Raw genomic sequence first — 13,799 nt, 5'->3', positions numbered from 1 at the left:
TCTATAAGTTTTCTTTATGTAAAAGAGTAAAATTGACTATATGAACTGGTTTCCAAGTTTTTAGAGGCAAGTGGTTTTGACTGTCTATTTTGTAGTGCTTAGTTTAGGAGTTGTTCAAACAGCTCCTAGGATGGTGAGCTTGACCCCTAGAGGTGGGGAAGAGGTTAGATCATCTATATTATGTACTTTCATGCTCATTTTCATGGTTGGACTCTTGAGGGAGGAACTATCATTGGATATTTTGCTTGTATCTCTGCAATTTTTGGCTAAGGAAGACCAGGGTTTTGCAGTCATCATTGGGATTCTTGTGGACTCATTGTGTTGATGGTGTGTCTCTTCATGTTATTGTAAGCTTTGTTATGTGATTCATTTCCTTTCTATACTGCTACATATTAAACAAATGAAGTGATAAAGTTAGAATTCATGCTTGCATGCTCTGCTTTCAAATTTGTTTAATTTCTATGTTTTCTACTCTCTAAAGAGAATTCAAATCCATTGTTTTCTCTCTTTAGCCTTCTTATCTTTCTTCCAGATCATCCATTTCAGCTAAAGACATCTACACAAACTCCTACCTTGCCCCAAAGATCCCCCTGCAGAAACTGTGTCCAATCCCCGCACCCTAAATTGCAGATCCTCAAATTGCCACCAAAAACCCCAAAAACCTCAAAATCAACCTTTTAATCAGTTTACTAGCCTAATATCAGTGTTATCTTGATTGGTCATCTCATCCCATTGAAAATTTGCCGAGATAGACCGGAGAGAGCCTTCTCATACCCCGTAGGGCTAGCTACGAGGTGAAATGGTTTGATGTAGCTTTGAGATTTGCCTTTTCAGCCTGAGGTGAAATTTCAAACGCTAACATACTGGCGACCATACTGGGGAGAACATCTAATCCTTTGCTCATTGACGTGTTATTTCATAAGTCTTAGACGGAGCCTGAAGTTACGCCAGGTAGCCTTCGAAAACGCTCTTGTTTTACATCAGCGTTAGTAGATAAACGCTGCTTCAGTCAATCTCCGTGAGCTTGTGAAAACAACACTTCGATTGCATTTTACCCCAGCACATGTATCAAGTTCAGATCTGATTGTTGATAGTGGACAACGATCAGACACTTGCAAGGCTGAAATCATTCACTTGGCGACTCCTTTCACTGAAAACTCCAGAGATCAATGCTTCATGGTGACTTCACTGCAGGGAGATCAGTAGCTTTGAGCTTTTCAAGATGGACCAAATCGCAAGAAGACATGCTCCCTTGAGCCGAGATCAAATTCCAGGTTTTCCGAATAAAATTCCAAAGGTAGATTGGTCAAGGAATCTGCCTACATTTAATGATGATGATAAGAAGGATGCTGCTTTACATCTAGTTAGATTTCACATGCATATTCGCAAGTTGAAGGTGGATTTTCCTGAAGATTGCTTGATGAAGATATTCTTGGCCACTCTGGAAGGTAAAGCCCAATCATGGTATGAAAGTTTGCCACCTGCTTTTATTTACTGCTTAAAAGATTTTCATGCCTTGTTTATTGAAAGATATAAGGACTCTTATCCATCATTGAATTTAGTTCAAGACTGTTGCAAGCATGCCTATAGTTTTATTGAAAGCCTTGAGAAGTTTTATGAAGATGATAATTTCATGGATGAAGAGATCATGGAAGCCCTGTATGAAAAGCCGTTTCAGCAGCACATAGAAATCTTAGAGGATACTTGTCAAGATCAGCAGGTTGAAGATGGCCATATGGCTGTAATTGATGAAAGAGAAGAGCTTGTTTCAGATCTGCCCACAGAAGAAGACAGCATGCAAGGTAGCCAAGATTCAATTTTAGAATGTAATGCAGTCAACTCAGCTAATTCAGATCAAAATTTAGATCATGGTGACCAAGAATTCTTTGTGTTGAATCCTATAAAGAAGAACTCGACTGTTGAGATCAGCTGGCATGAAGAAAACAAAGTTACAAATCTAAGTGCTCCCACCTCACCGGAACTAGATCTTCATGAGGAGGTCATTCAGTCAGCTCATGAACAACAAGGTGAGATATTTTCTCAAGCAAGTGAAAAAGTTTTTCTTCATGAAATTGTGGTAAACGATATAAATGATCATCTTGTGCTTCAAGGACCATCTGAAATTTCTTTTCTCATGATTGAAGAATGTAATAAGGAACTTGATCATTTGGTTGTGATATCATATGAAGATGAACTACAGCGCATTCACACCGTAGAAGAACAAAACATTCAGGGTTCCATTTCAGATTCTTCCTCATATGTCGCATGTTTTGAAATGCTTTTCCAAGAGGAGATATGCTCATCTACTTGTTCAGAATTTTTTGAGGACCAGGAACATACTCTTTCCGAAGCACATGATGAAGGCATATTAGAATTTGAAGCAAAGGATACCTTGTTCTTTCAGCAGGAGGTGGCAATGTCAAGTCTTCATGTTTTCCAGGATCCAATGGCAGATTTGTTGCAGCCAGCAGTGATAGTGTTTATTGCAGTATTCAGTGATGAAGGAGATCATGGTCAGCTATGTTTTTGGATGCCCAGTGATAGGTTTGTACTGTTGACCAGAAGATCTGATCAGGAGAATCAATCAAGAAGACATCTGCTTGATTGGTTGCATTGGCATTTTGATATAGTTTGATGTATATTGTCTTGTAAGAAACACAGGTGGTTGTCATCATGATTTCAAATCTTGATGGACTGCTGCCCTTTAAAAAGCTTTGTAAAGTTTTGTTTTAAGTCAGTCATGAGTCATTTGTGTTTGGTCTCTTGAGTGAGTTTTTTCAAGTTATTTTAGTTTTCCATCGAGTCGGTTTGAGTCAAGCTTCAGTTAAGTTTCAGTCAGTTTTCAGTCAAGTTTTCATTCAATAAATGTGTCAAAGTTTTGTGTCAAAGGTGTAAATAATGACTCCATCGCCTGATGGTTGCAAGCACTGGTCTGCTCTCCCGGATGTCTAAGGTTCTTGGCACCTCCAAGGAGCTACCATCCCCATTGGAGCCAATGTTAGTGCCAGTCTTTCCAGCCTTCCTCCAGTGATCAAATATGCTCTTACAAAGTGATCTCAGAGTGTCAAGGTCAAATTTTGTCATTTCAAAGAGTTTTCAAGCAAAATTTGGTCACTAGGCATTAGGTCTAGGGTTTGCTTTCACTCCTTCTAAAGTTGTCCAAATGTTGGTCCATGTCACCATTCAGCTGAGTTTATCATCATTCATAGGGTTGTCATTATCATGTCAGTGTCTAATGAGTCATTTTACATCTTGTTCATGCTTCAGTTGTGCCTTGGCAAGGTCATTTCCCTCTCCTAGGGTTTTGAAAGCCAATTTCTCTTGGACGGTCAAGTCATCGGCAAAACTTGTTTCCTGATGTTCATACACCTTCCCCTATCCTTAAAGTACCTTATCAAACACTTCCCAACACTCAGATCCCCCAAATTCCTCATTTTTTCACAAACCCTAGTTTCTAGCTACAACCTGGCAATTTTCTAGGTTTGGCCTGTGTTTTGCCCTTTTCGACCCCTTCCCCTCACTCAATCTCTGAGATTCCACTTTCCCCTGCTTCCTAACATCCCTCCCTACTTCCAAAAATTTCCCCAAGAATTTAGAAGCCCCCTATCCCCTTCAATTCGCTCCATTTCGACAAAATCCCTTGTTTCACACATCGGGACAAGTCGCACTCAAATGATGTTCCAGAGCAATAAAAGATGAATTTTGGAAACCTGAGAGAGGTTTTTGTCCACAACATGACAAATAAGAAAAACCTCCTTCACTTTTTGCACAACTGTCATGGTTTTAGAGAAATGCCAAAATTACAATCGCCGGATCCAAGGAGTTTGGCCAAGGCACAAAAATAGAGAAAGAGGCCCGATCCCCTCCATATCTTGGCTGAGGCTTCTCTCACCCATCATGACACTCATTAGCCTCATCACAACACCAAGAAAAAAAAAATTTGGAAGTTTTGGCTCATTTTTGGCATTTTTGGGAAATTTACAGGTTTTGGCTTCTCAAGGGGTCTCACCCCCGGTGAGACCCTTTGTCCTCGTAGCTCCGTTTTGCGAAAACTCAGCATTGATGGATTTTTCATGCAAAGTTACACATGCCTATGGATTAGCTTGAGTTTTCATGGTGCTTTGGGTCTCCAAAAAGTCATATTACAGCCAAATTTTGACTTTCTGCCCCTTTTTTGAGCTGCAGAAGTAGTCTTGGGAGAATTGACTTTTGACTGGGCAAATTACCTCCAAATCCAAAAATTCCAGTTGGGTTGGAAAGTAGACTCAAAGACCTTTCCAATGAGACATCCTGAACCTCATTCTGACACCAGAAAGGTTTCCAAACAGGGCTTCAAAGTGCGCGACCCCTTCAGCTGGATGTGCGCGACCCCTTGGGAAATTTTTGCCAGATTTGACCAGTTCAGCCCAGAATTTACAGTTCAGCTCCAGTTTGACTTGCTGAGGTCGATGGTGGTCCTTTTGATTGTACTTGTGGCACTTTTTAGATACTTTTACTATTGTTTTACTCTTCTATAATTTTTCCTTATGTAAAAGAGTAAAATTGACTGTATGAACTGGTTTCCAAGTTTTTAGAGGCAAGTGGTTTTGACTGCCTATTTTGTAGTGCTTAGTTTAGGAGTTGTTCAAACAGCTCCTAGGATGGTGAGCTCGACCCCTAGAGGTGGGGAAGAGGTTATATCATCTATATTATGTACTTTCATGCTCATTTTCATGGTTGGACTCTTGAGGGAGGAACTATCATTGGATATTTTGCTTGTATCTCTGCAATTTTTGGCTAAGGAAGACCAGGGTTTTGCAGTCATCATTGGGATTCTTGTGGACTCATTGTGTTGATGGTGTGTCTCTTCATGTTATTGTAAGCTTTGTTATGTGATTCATTTCCTTTCTATACTGCTACATATTAAACAAATGAAGTGATAAAGTTAGAATTCATGCTTGCATGCTCTGCTTTCAAATTTGTTTAATTTCTATGTTTTCTACTGTCTAAAGAGAATTCAAATCCATTGTTTGCTCTCTTTAGCCTTCTTATATTTCTTCCAGATCATCCATTTCAGCTAAAGACATCTACACAAACTCCTACCTTGCCCCAAAGATCCCCCTGCAGAAACTGTGTCCAATCCCCACACCCTAAATTGCAGATCCTCAAATTGCCACCAAAAACCCCAAAAACCTCAAAATCAACCTTTTAATCAGTTTACTAGCCTAATATCATTGTTATCTTGATTGGTCATCTCATCCCATTGAAAATTTGCCGAGATAGACTGGAGAGAGCCTTGTCATACCCCGTAGGGCTAGCTACGAGGTGAAATGGTTTGATGTAGCTTTGAGATTTGCCTTTTCAGCCTGAGGTGAAATTTCAAACGCAACAGTATGCACACTCTTTTAGAGTAAAACTTTATTTATGTATATATATAATATACTCTTTCTTCAAAAAAGTTAGAAATGAATATCTATGTGCCTAGAAGCGCATCTTCAGCTATCTTTATCATGCATGTAATGCATAATCCTTTCACTAGAGCTTAGAACTAACTAGAATCATAATGCAATTAGCATATATATATATATATATATATATATATATATATATATATATATATATATATATATATATATATATATATATATATATATTTTCCAAGAAGCTTTTATCAATAAAGATACATATTTTAATTCAAGAAAACTTGGCCACCTGCCATGCTATGTCCTCAGGACATTTATATACCTCATCCTCTTTTCTCAAGAAGATACTTTGGCTATATTTAGCAAGGATTTTATAGACAAAAGACAAGCATTTCACACACAAGACTCACGTGGAGTCTTCCTAATAGGAACTACCTATTTTCTTTACCAATAAAACATACAGAATAATCAATCTTTAACTGCATGCCTTAACACATTTTCTTTACCAAGAAAATCTATAAAAGAACCATTCTTTTATTGCATGCATTCAAATACTTTCTCTACTAAGAAATCATATAACACATTCATACGTGTTCTCCAAGAAAGTGAGCAAGATACTTATCTTCTCCTTGGTTCAACATGCATAACTAACAAATTGAACCACCCTTACCGGAAGCAATTGCTCTACATATGCAATTAGAAGCATAATCTCCTAAGTGACACACATGCACCAGAGTTACCACTTGATGCTAGATGCAACAATTATCATAACTCTACTATGTGACCATTTCAGAATAACAAGTTCAAGGAGACATTACGAAAATCATTATCATCAACACACTATAGTTATCATTTTCCAACTCCTTAAGCATGGTCAAGGGAATACTCACATGCACATCGAGCGCTTATCTAGTCGTCCCCAGACTTAGAGTCTTCTGCAAGATTCTGATACTCCAAACTTGCTTTATCTGGTCATCACCAGACTTAGCGGTTTCTTTTTCCTTTCTCCGTCTGTCCCTACAGCACGGTCTTCTTCCTTCTCCTTGCTTCCTTTTCCTTTGGAAACATCTATAGTTGGGGAAGGTAGTTAGAGTTTACTGACAACTGTATTAACACAGGTAATCTATTTATGTATAATTATCACATGTAATTATACCATGAATGGGTCCTAGAAATGTTACCCACTGAACATGCTTCTACAATTAACTTTACCCTGGAATGCAACATGCATAAGAAATCCATCATTCACATAGTAGAGATAAATTCAACCATCGTTAAATCAAGGCTCCAATGGTTTTTATCTCCTAACAAGTAATGATTAACATAACACATACCATGCTAATGGATTTCACTTAATTAGAGGGTAATCATCATTAAATCTATTTAAGGCATAAGCATATACTATTCTTCATGCATTCTCATGGTGAATAAAATTAAGAACTCTTCTCATAACAACTAGAACTATAGCACAGAGAGAGTAAGAATCTTCATACACACATTCCATGCATGTGACATCAATCAACCTTCACTTATTTTCGGATTGTAATAATCTTAAGTCCAATTCAATGAATGCATATAAGTTCTATGGGTTAGTCAACACTAACCAATCTCAACTACCAATCGTCTTCATGCATTCATGACAAGACTGAATCAAAAGTTAGTTATGACAATCAAGTCTCGCTGCTTGACTCATTGCATGTTTTCAATATCTAAGGGGTTCTTCTAATGTCATTTTTAAACAATTTTTCATCCTATTCAAGGATGTTCCCCTTAATTTATATACATGCATTGACTCATTAAGTTTTCGTTCATTGTAACTTCAATTTTGTTTAATGAATATATCATTGTTATTACCATATTTGCAAACCAAAAGCTGGTAGTTCGTTGTCACTTTCCTCAATGAATGTTCAATATTTTTCATGAATGTAATGAGTACTCTATATTGTTCTTAGGTGCGACAAAAGTTTCATTGTCTTTTATCCTCATCAGGAATTTAACGTTATGAACGTAGTTATGCAACAACTTATTACTTACTACTTAAAGCAGTTATAAACATGAATCACACCTATCATGCCAAAAGTAGTGTACTACATAAATGAATATGTGAATGATTAAACTCGTACCTGAGTTAATGCCTACTGATGGCGTACCTCAATATCCTTTCCGCTTACCAATTCCCAAAGGCGCCAGTACTGCAACCTTTAGCTCTGATACCACTTGTCACATGCCCCGGTAACCTCGCATGTAAAAGTAGTGTTGTAGGGAAAAGTATCCGATTCGGATGACCCTATCCCACTCTAAGGGTGATAGTACCTCAGCAACAACTGTAAAGAAAACTACTTAAGGTTTACTTCTTTACGAAATCAAGAGAGAATGAGGAAATGCACTAACCGTTGCCTTGCGCTTAATGTCGAATCCAAACTCTTCTCTTCGCTGCTTGCTCCCAACTCCTTGCTCTTTTGCTGGCCCGGCTACAATGAGATCCTGCAAAATAACAAAGAAGGAAACTACAAGAAGCATGCAATCATAACTGATTCAAGGATTAGCATAAATCAAATATACAATTATCACAACACATCATTGAAACAAGTGCATATAGAAGAACCTCAATAGCTTTTATTAATGAAGAAGTAAAGTTCTGAGAAGGTTACAACCATTGAAGGCCCCAATCCAGCAACACCTCCCAGCAGAAAGAATTTCTCCTCTTCACCTCCTTCAATCAATCACCCAATAGCTCTATAGTGAAACCAACAGCATATCATTACTTTGCACAAAATTCCAGCCTCTTGAGCTCATAGGAGAGAGCTCAATATATAGATGAATTGAGAAAGGATGAGTCAGCTTGCAACTGATGTGTAGCTGCCTTGTGTCCTCTCTCTCTTCAGTTGATCTTCAGTTCTTGAGTCCACTTGGAGAAACAGAGCCTCTGACTCATCACAAGGCGAAATCCCTGATCCAAGTGTCATTTTTGGAAGATTCCAGAGCAATGACTCAGTGTGCCACTTGTCCCATCTCGCTCAGCGCAGGTGGCCTTTGTTCCACTTGCTTTGCAACGCAGGTACACCATGGAGGAGTTGAGTTTCAGCGCAGAAGCCTAGTGGAGCACCTGCTTTGATTTCAGGATTGCTTGTTTTTGAGTGTTTTCAGGTGGAGAACTGATCTGAGAGCTGTTGGTTTGCTGACCTTGTTCGTCTAGGGGTAGGAACATCATGTTTAGGGACTTTGGATCCCTTGGATTATTGACAATTCATGCCTGTTGTTGTAAGGCACAAAATTGTCTATAACAGATGCCCCCTAAAGTATGAGGTCGTTTATCGGGTGAAATGCTTTATTAGGAGGATCCGAAGTTCATTCAATCTGCTGAGAAGTGTCCTGTAATAAGATACAATACAATACATTATTTTTCATTCTTTTTCATGATCTAGCTGAGGCGGGCATTCCCATGCTCAGCTTTATAAATTCATTTTGGTACATAGCACAGACGATCGTCTGATAATAGACTAATAATTCTCTGCTGAAATTATCATCCTTTGAGAAGGATGATCATCTGCTGCAATGATGTACATATCAAATGTCTTTATATCCTGAATATATATCGCAGCCCGGATGGATGAAACTAGATCCGGGGTCTTCAATCTCTTCCGATCTTCACTCGATGTACAAGTCGATCCATGTGAGAATTTCTTGGAGTCGAACATGGAAAGACATCGCTTGATTACCGGTCAATAATGTAAACCGTTAACAAGCGCGAGAGGAATCACCGATAAGGATGATGACCCTCAAGGTACGGCAGTACAATTCACATGGTGGGAATAAAGGACTTGGCGTCGACCACCATGCAAAATCTTCTGGTCGAAGGTCATTAATGTATACCTGTCGCCGGAAGTGAGAAACTTGCCATTGAGGCATGCAAGCTTCAAAGTACTGAAGGGGTTGTTCCTAGATCAACTCCTTGGATAATGAGCTGATGTCGACAAGGAGCGATCCGTCAAAGGAGGGCCTTAATGAATCCCACATCAGCGACACGGAACGGAGCTAGTGATTGTGATGAGGTGAAAACAAACTGTGATGTATGATTCAGGGTGGCGGTCATGAAATGGATGAAGGACAATGTATGGCAGTGGATGGGACACGGTTGACTCTTTGCAGAACAACATCTCTTGAACATATAACGACACTGATGTGATGGATTGGTAGCATTACCCCAAACGTGGATGGTGTGGCGAGGACCATGGTGATGAGACCGGTGAATGAAACAACCCAACCCGATGTGATACGGAGGACAAAGTGTCATGTTCAAGAGCGACTTGCTACCATTAAAGCTGTGAGGTTCTCCCAATTTTTCCCCAGTCATTGTTGACCAGTACCTCTTTATTTTTATCAAGCTTGAGGAGGATAACATATGCTTGTTCTATAACCTGCCCTTCGGGCAAGCCCATCGCTATGTTTTAACGAGCCTAGCGATAGGGAAACTCGTTCTCGTCTAAAGACAAGTTTGTCGCTATTTAATGAATTTAACGAGTCTAACGACAAGGATAACTCGGTCCTTTTCATTTTTAGAGAGTCTGAAAAGGTACATAAAGTCAACTCCAAAATTCCTTTTTCGTCATCTAATCCCTTAAGTCCGAAAAAGTATAAAACAATACAGAAGGGATGAATTTTCGATTGCTTTAACAAGCCGAACAAAACAAGCGCTCGATCTTTTTGTGCAATAATCCCTCAGGTCCAAAAAGATTAAAATCTAGAGGAGGGATAGCTCTTCCGGTCGTTTAACGAGCTGGAAGGCCAAAACTCGGCAAACTTTTCATATTTTACGAGTCAGTGAAAAGAGCTCAAAGAAGACTCGTCTTTTGAGGAACGAGTGATGAACGGGGATAGCAGCAGATTCCAAGTACATGTTGGAATTTTCCAATCACGGCAGTGTCACAAGGATGGCTAAGTGAAATCACTCTTCGCAGCTGTTCCTCAAAATGGGTAAACAAACATATGGAGATGAACGATTGGCCAAATGAACGGATGGAGGTGAGACTGCAAGAACACGACCAAGGGCTTTAATATGGCTGTCAAAGGTTACATTTACCAAGGTTATTTACTGGTTCATTTTTCTGGGTGAGCTTGAACTCTAGGGGAAGATTGCTCACAACTTATGTTTATTTTTTAACGAGCATGAACTATGTACTAAAACTGCTCGAATCTTGCGTTTATTTTTTAACGAGCATGAACATTGCTAAAACTGCTCGATTATACCAGTCATAATACAAGGAACGCCTCAGGTGAGGTAGTCATATTTAAGGAGCTATACCTCACTAGTTACTCCAATTTGGCAAGTTTTAACTTTTGCCCCACATCCTTTCTTTATGCAAGCTGGAAACGACTAATCCTACGAGTTTAACGGGTTAGACCTACAGGTTTAAAGGGAGGACCTAAAAATTTAAAAAATAAATAGTCGTCCTGTGCTTGCACTCCAAAAGGTTCGCATGCCCCCAGGTATAAAGTATAATTTCTAGGTTCTTCCTCTTACTTATTATCCGAAAAATGGTTCTGTTCGCTGCCGCAAACTAAACTCTTTTTTCGGCAATGTCTATTACTAGGTTGCTAAGGATGGTGACTACTTGTTGCAGCAATTTCATCTCTTTCTTTGGAGGCTGCCCCTACTTATCCTTCAAAACATATGTTTTAATGGGTGAGGCTTGCCTTCAAAGATGGTGGCTACTTGCCGCCACAAATGGATCTCCTTCCTCAGGAGAGCCTATTTTTTAGACAAAGGGAGCCGATTATTTCGCTCACATAACTTTGACAAAAGAACTTTATCCTAGAACAACCCTCTCTTCCTTCCTTCGGACGGGGTACGGACTAGTCCCATTCTTCTGCGGAAATTAACTTTATACCCAAGGTTTTCTCTGCCCAAGGCAGGCCAGGGTGCATGCCCCCTGGGTCCCAGTTCTTTCTTCCGAATCACTCGCATTCATCGGGAAGTAGAACCGGGGGTGGAGGCATTCCTTGAGTGAATAAACCGTTAAGGGATGGTATTTGACTATTTGCGATGCGTGATCCTCGAAATGAAAGTTGGTCTACGAGCTTGACCATTCTTCCTTCGTGCGGAAAACACATAACTCTAAAGAGTGAGGACACTATCGCCTCCATGCAATATATATAGTCTCGTCCAAGGAGTAAGTTATAAACCAAGGGTCCCTGGATGACCATGACGTTCATATGAACTGTCTTCCCCTTCAATGTAACTGGAACATTGGGGAGAATCCCTAACGGGCGACTGGTTCCTTTATCAAAACCCGATAGATTTCTCATCTCAGGTAAAAGCGCCGGGGAACCCAGTGCTTTCCAAGCAATAGAGGAAAGGATACTCACAGATGCCCCTTCATCAATGATAGTTCCAGCCATCACCATTCTGTAGATTTGGACGATGATTCTGAATGGGATACTGGCTGGTAACCGGGGTCTGCCTAGTTGATTCCAATCAAAGGATACAACTAGGTTGCTTGGTGGTGGGACCGAATACACGGCCGGATACGACCCTGACAATGTTCCTTCCTGCGATAAAGGAATGGGCGCATTGCCCTGATGCTCATCAGAGTCTGTGTTGATGAAAAGAATATGGACGGTGTCATCCTTATCCTCTTCAGTGAGGGTGTCATTTGAAGATGAATCTTCAATGACGGTGTCATTTGAGGATGAAACCTCTGAAGGAAGAACCGGGTCAGCTGCCGTTTCGACCTTTAGACTTTCGTCTAGTCTGGATTCAGTAGGTTCATTCTCAATGACTGACACTTCAGCTGACCACTTGAGCGGGCCAGCTGGATTTTCAACTATCGAGGGATTAGGCACGAGTTTTTGGTATCCAGGAGGAAGTCGTAACGGTGATACCGGACGATCTTCCAAAACTCTCTTTGCCTCATCTAAGAATGGACATCGGTGGATGGCGTGATCGCCTTCACACAACATACAGGGTGATCTTGGTCTCCCTTTTCGTCCTTCACTCTCGCTAGTTGATGGACTGCAATCAACATGACTACCAGAGGTTGATGCTACCGGATTGTGCAACCTGGGGGACCAGTCCCTTAGTATCCGGGGAATACAAGGACAGTCACGGTGGAAGTGGGTCCCTTTGCAAATGACACATGGCGATTTAGGCCCGGTCGGTGCAGTGTGTGGATTTTTGTCAGATGTCTTTTGCTTGCCCCCAGTCGCCTTCGCCATAGGCCCCTTCTGCTTCTTTTCTCTCTTCTTCTTTTCCTTCTTCTCCATGGGAGGCTGACTTTTGCCGGCTCTACCTCGCGAAGATGAAGGATCAGAGGAAGAATTGTAAGAAGTGGAAGGCTGGTGGGTAGCTCTAGACTGGTCTGACTGTTGATTCGACTGCTCAGGATTAGTGGTGATTTGAACTACATTAGTTGAAAAGAGCCATACAGGTAGGCCAATTGTCAATCCTGGAAGTGACAATGTGGCCATATGAGGCGCACCAACATCTCCCCAAGAGGAGAAGGGATTGGGACTTCCGCCAAGGTGACTTCCTTGGTTGGTGGGCTCCATACTTTTCAACTGAAATATCAACGTGGGAATAACAGGTGATTATGTTCCGATTAAAATAAATTTTATTAACGACGCTTTAGACACAACTTTGCTTTTTCATGTTTTAAGAGTCGAGAAAAAGCTAAAGATGACTCTAGTCTCCTTCGATGTTTTAACGAGCCCGAAGTGACAAATGCTAGGATGGACTTTTTCAGTTATAGAGTTTGAAAAAGGCCAAAAGAAACTTCTCTGGAGTTCTAGGCAGAGGGTGTGCCAAACTTTTCGTGAAACCACAGAATACGTTTTACGATACGGGTGGTCGATCTTCGTGAATGCTGTGTTCACTGCATCGCGATCAGTATGGCGGCCGACACGGCTTCCTATGGATAAAGGCTTTGTTCCTATAGGGGTCTCCCAATATATACGCGACGGTACGTGGGAGCACAAGTCCGTATTAGTGCCACCGACTCTCAGGAGGAATCACCCACCTTCATAGAGATCGACAGTCACTATGTTTAACGACGTCGGAACACGTCTCTACCTAGACCTCTATGTGTTTGCGTTATGTTTCAAAGCGTTGTTACGTAAATTGAATTTATTTTAATGTTGATCTTGCTTAGTAGTTTGCCTTTAAGGATCACCACGAGATGTATGTAACAAATTCCTGAATGCAGTCTAAGATGAGAAGCAAACTTTTCAATCTTTCAACTTTGAAAATCTTAACTACTGAGGAGAAGAAAGGCAAATCTTTTCACACAGATCATAGAGCACACACTAATGCAAAATTTCCTAAATCGTCATGTAAACAGTCAAATGCAAAATGCACAATGCATGTATTTTCTTTTCCCTTTCTTAATGTTGCTGTATTAC

The sequence above is a fragment of the Pinus tabuliformis genome, chromosome 9 (assembly GCF_031772625.1).
Source record: "Pinus tabuliformis cultivar Carrire ecotype Pingquan chromosome 9, CPIR1, whole genome shotgun sequence".
NCBI classification, from domain to species: Eukaryota; Viridiplantae; Streptophyta; class Pinopsida; order Pinales; family Pinaceae; genus Pinus; species Pinus tabuliformis.
This window is presented reverse-complemented; position numbering follows the sequence as displayed.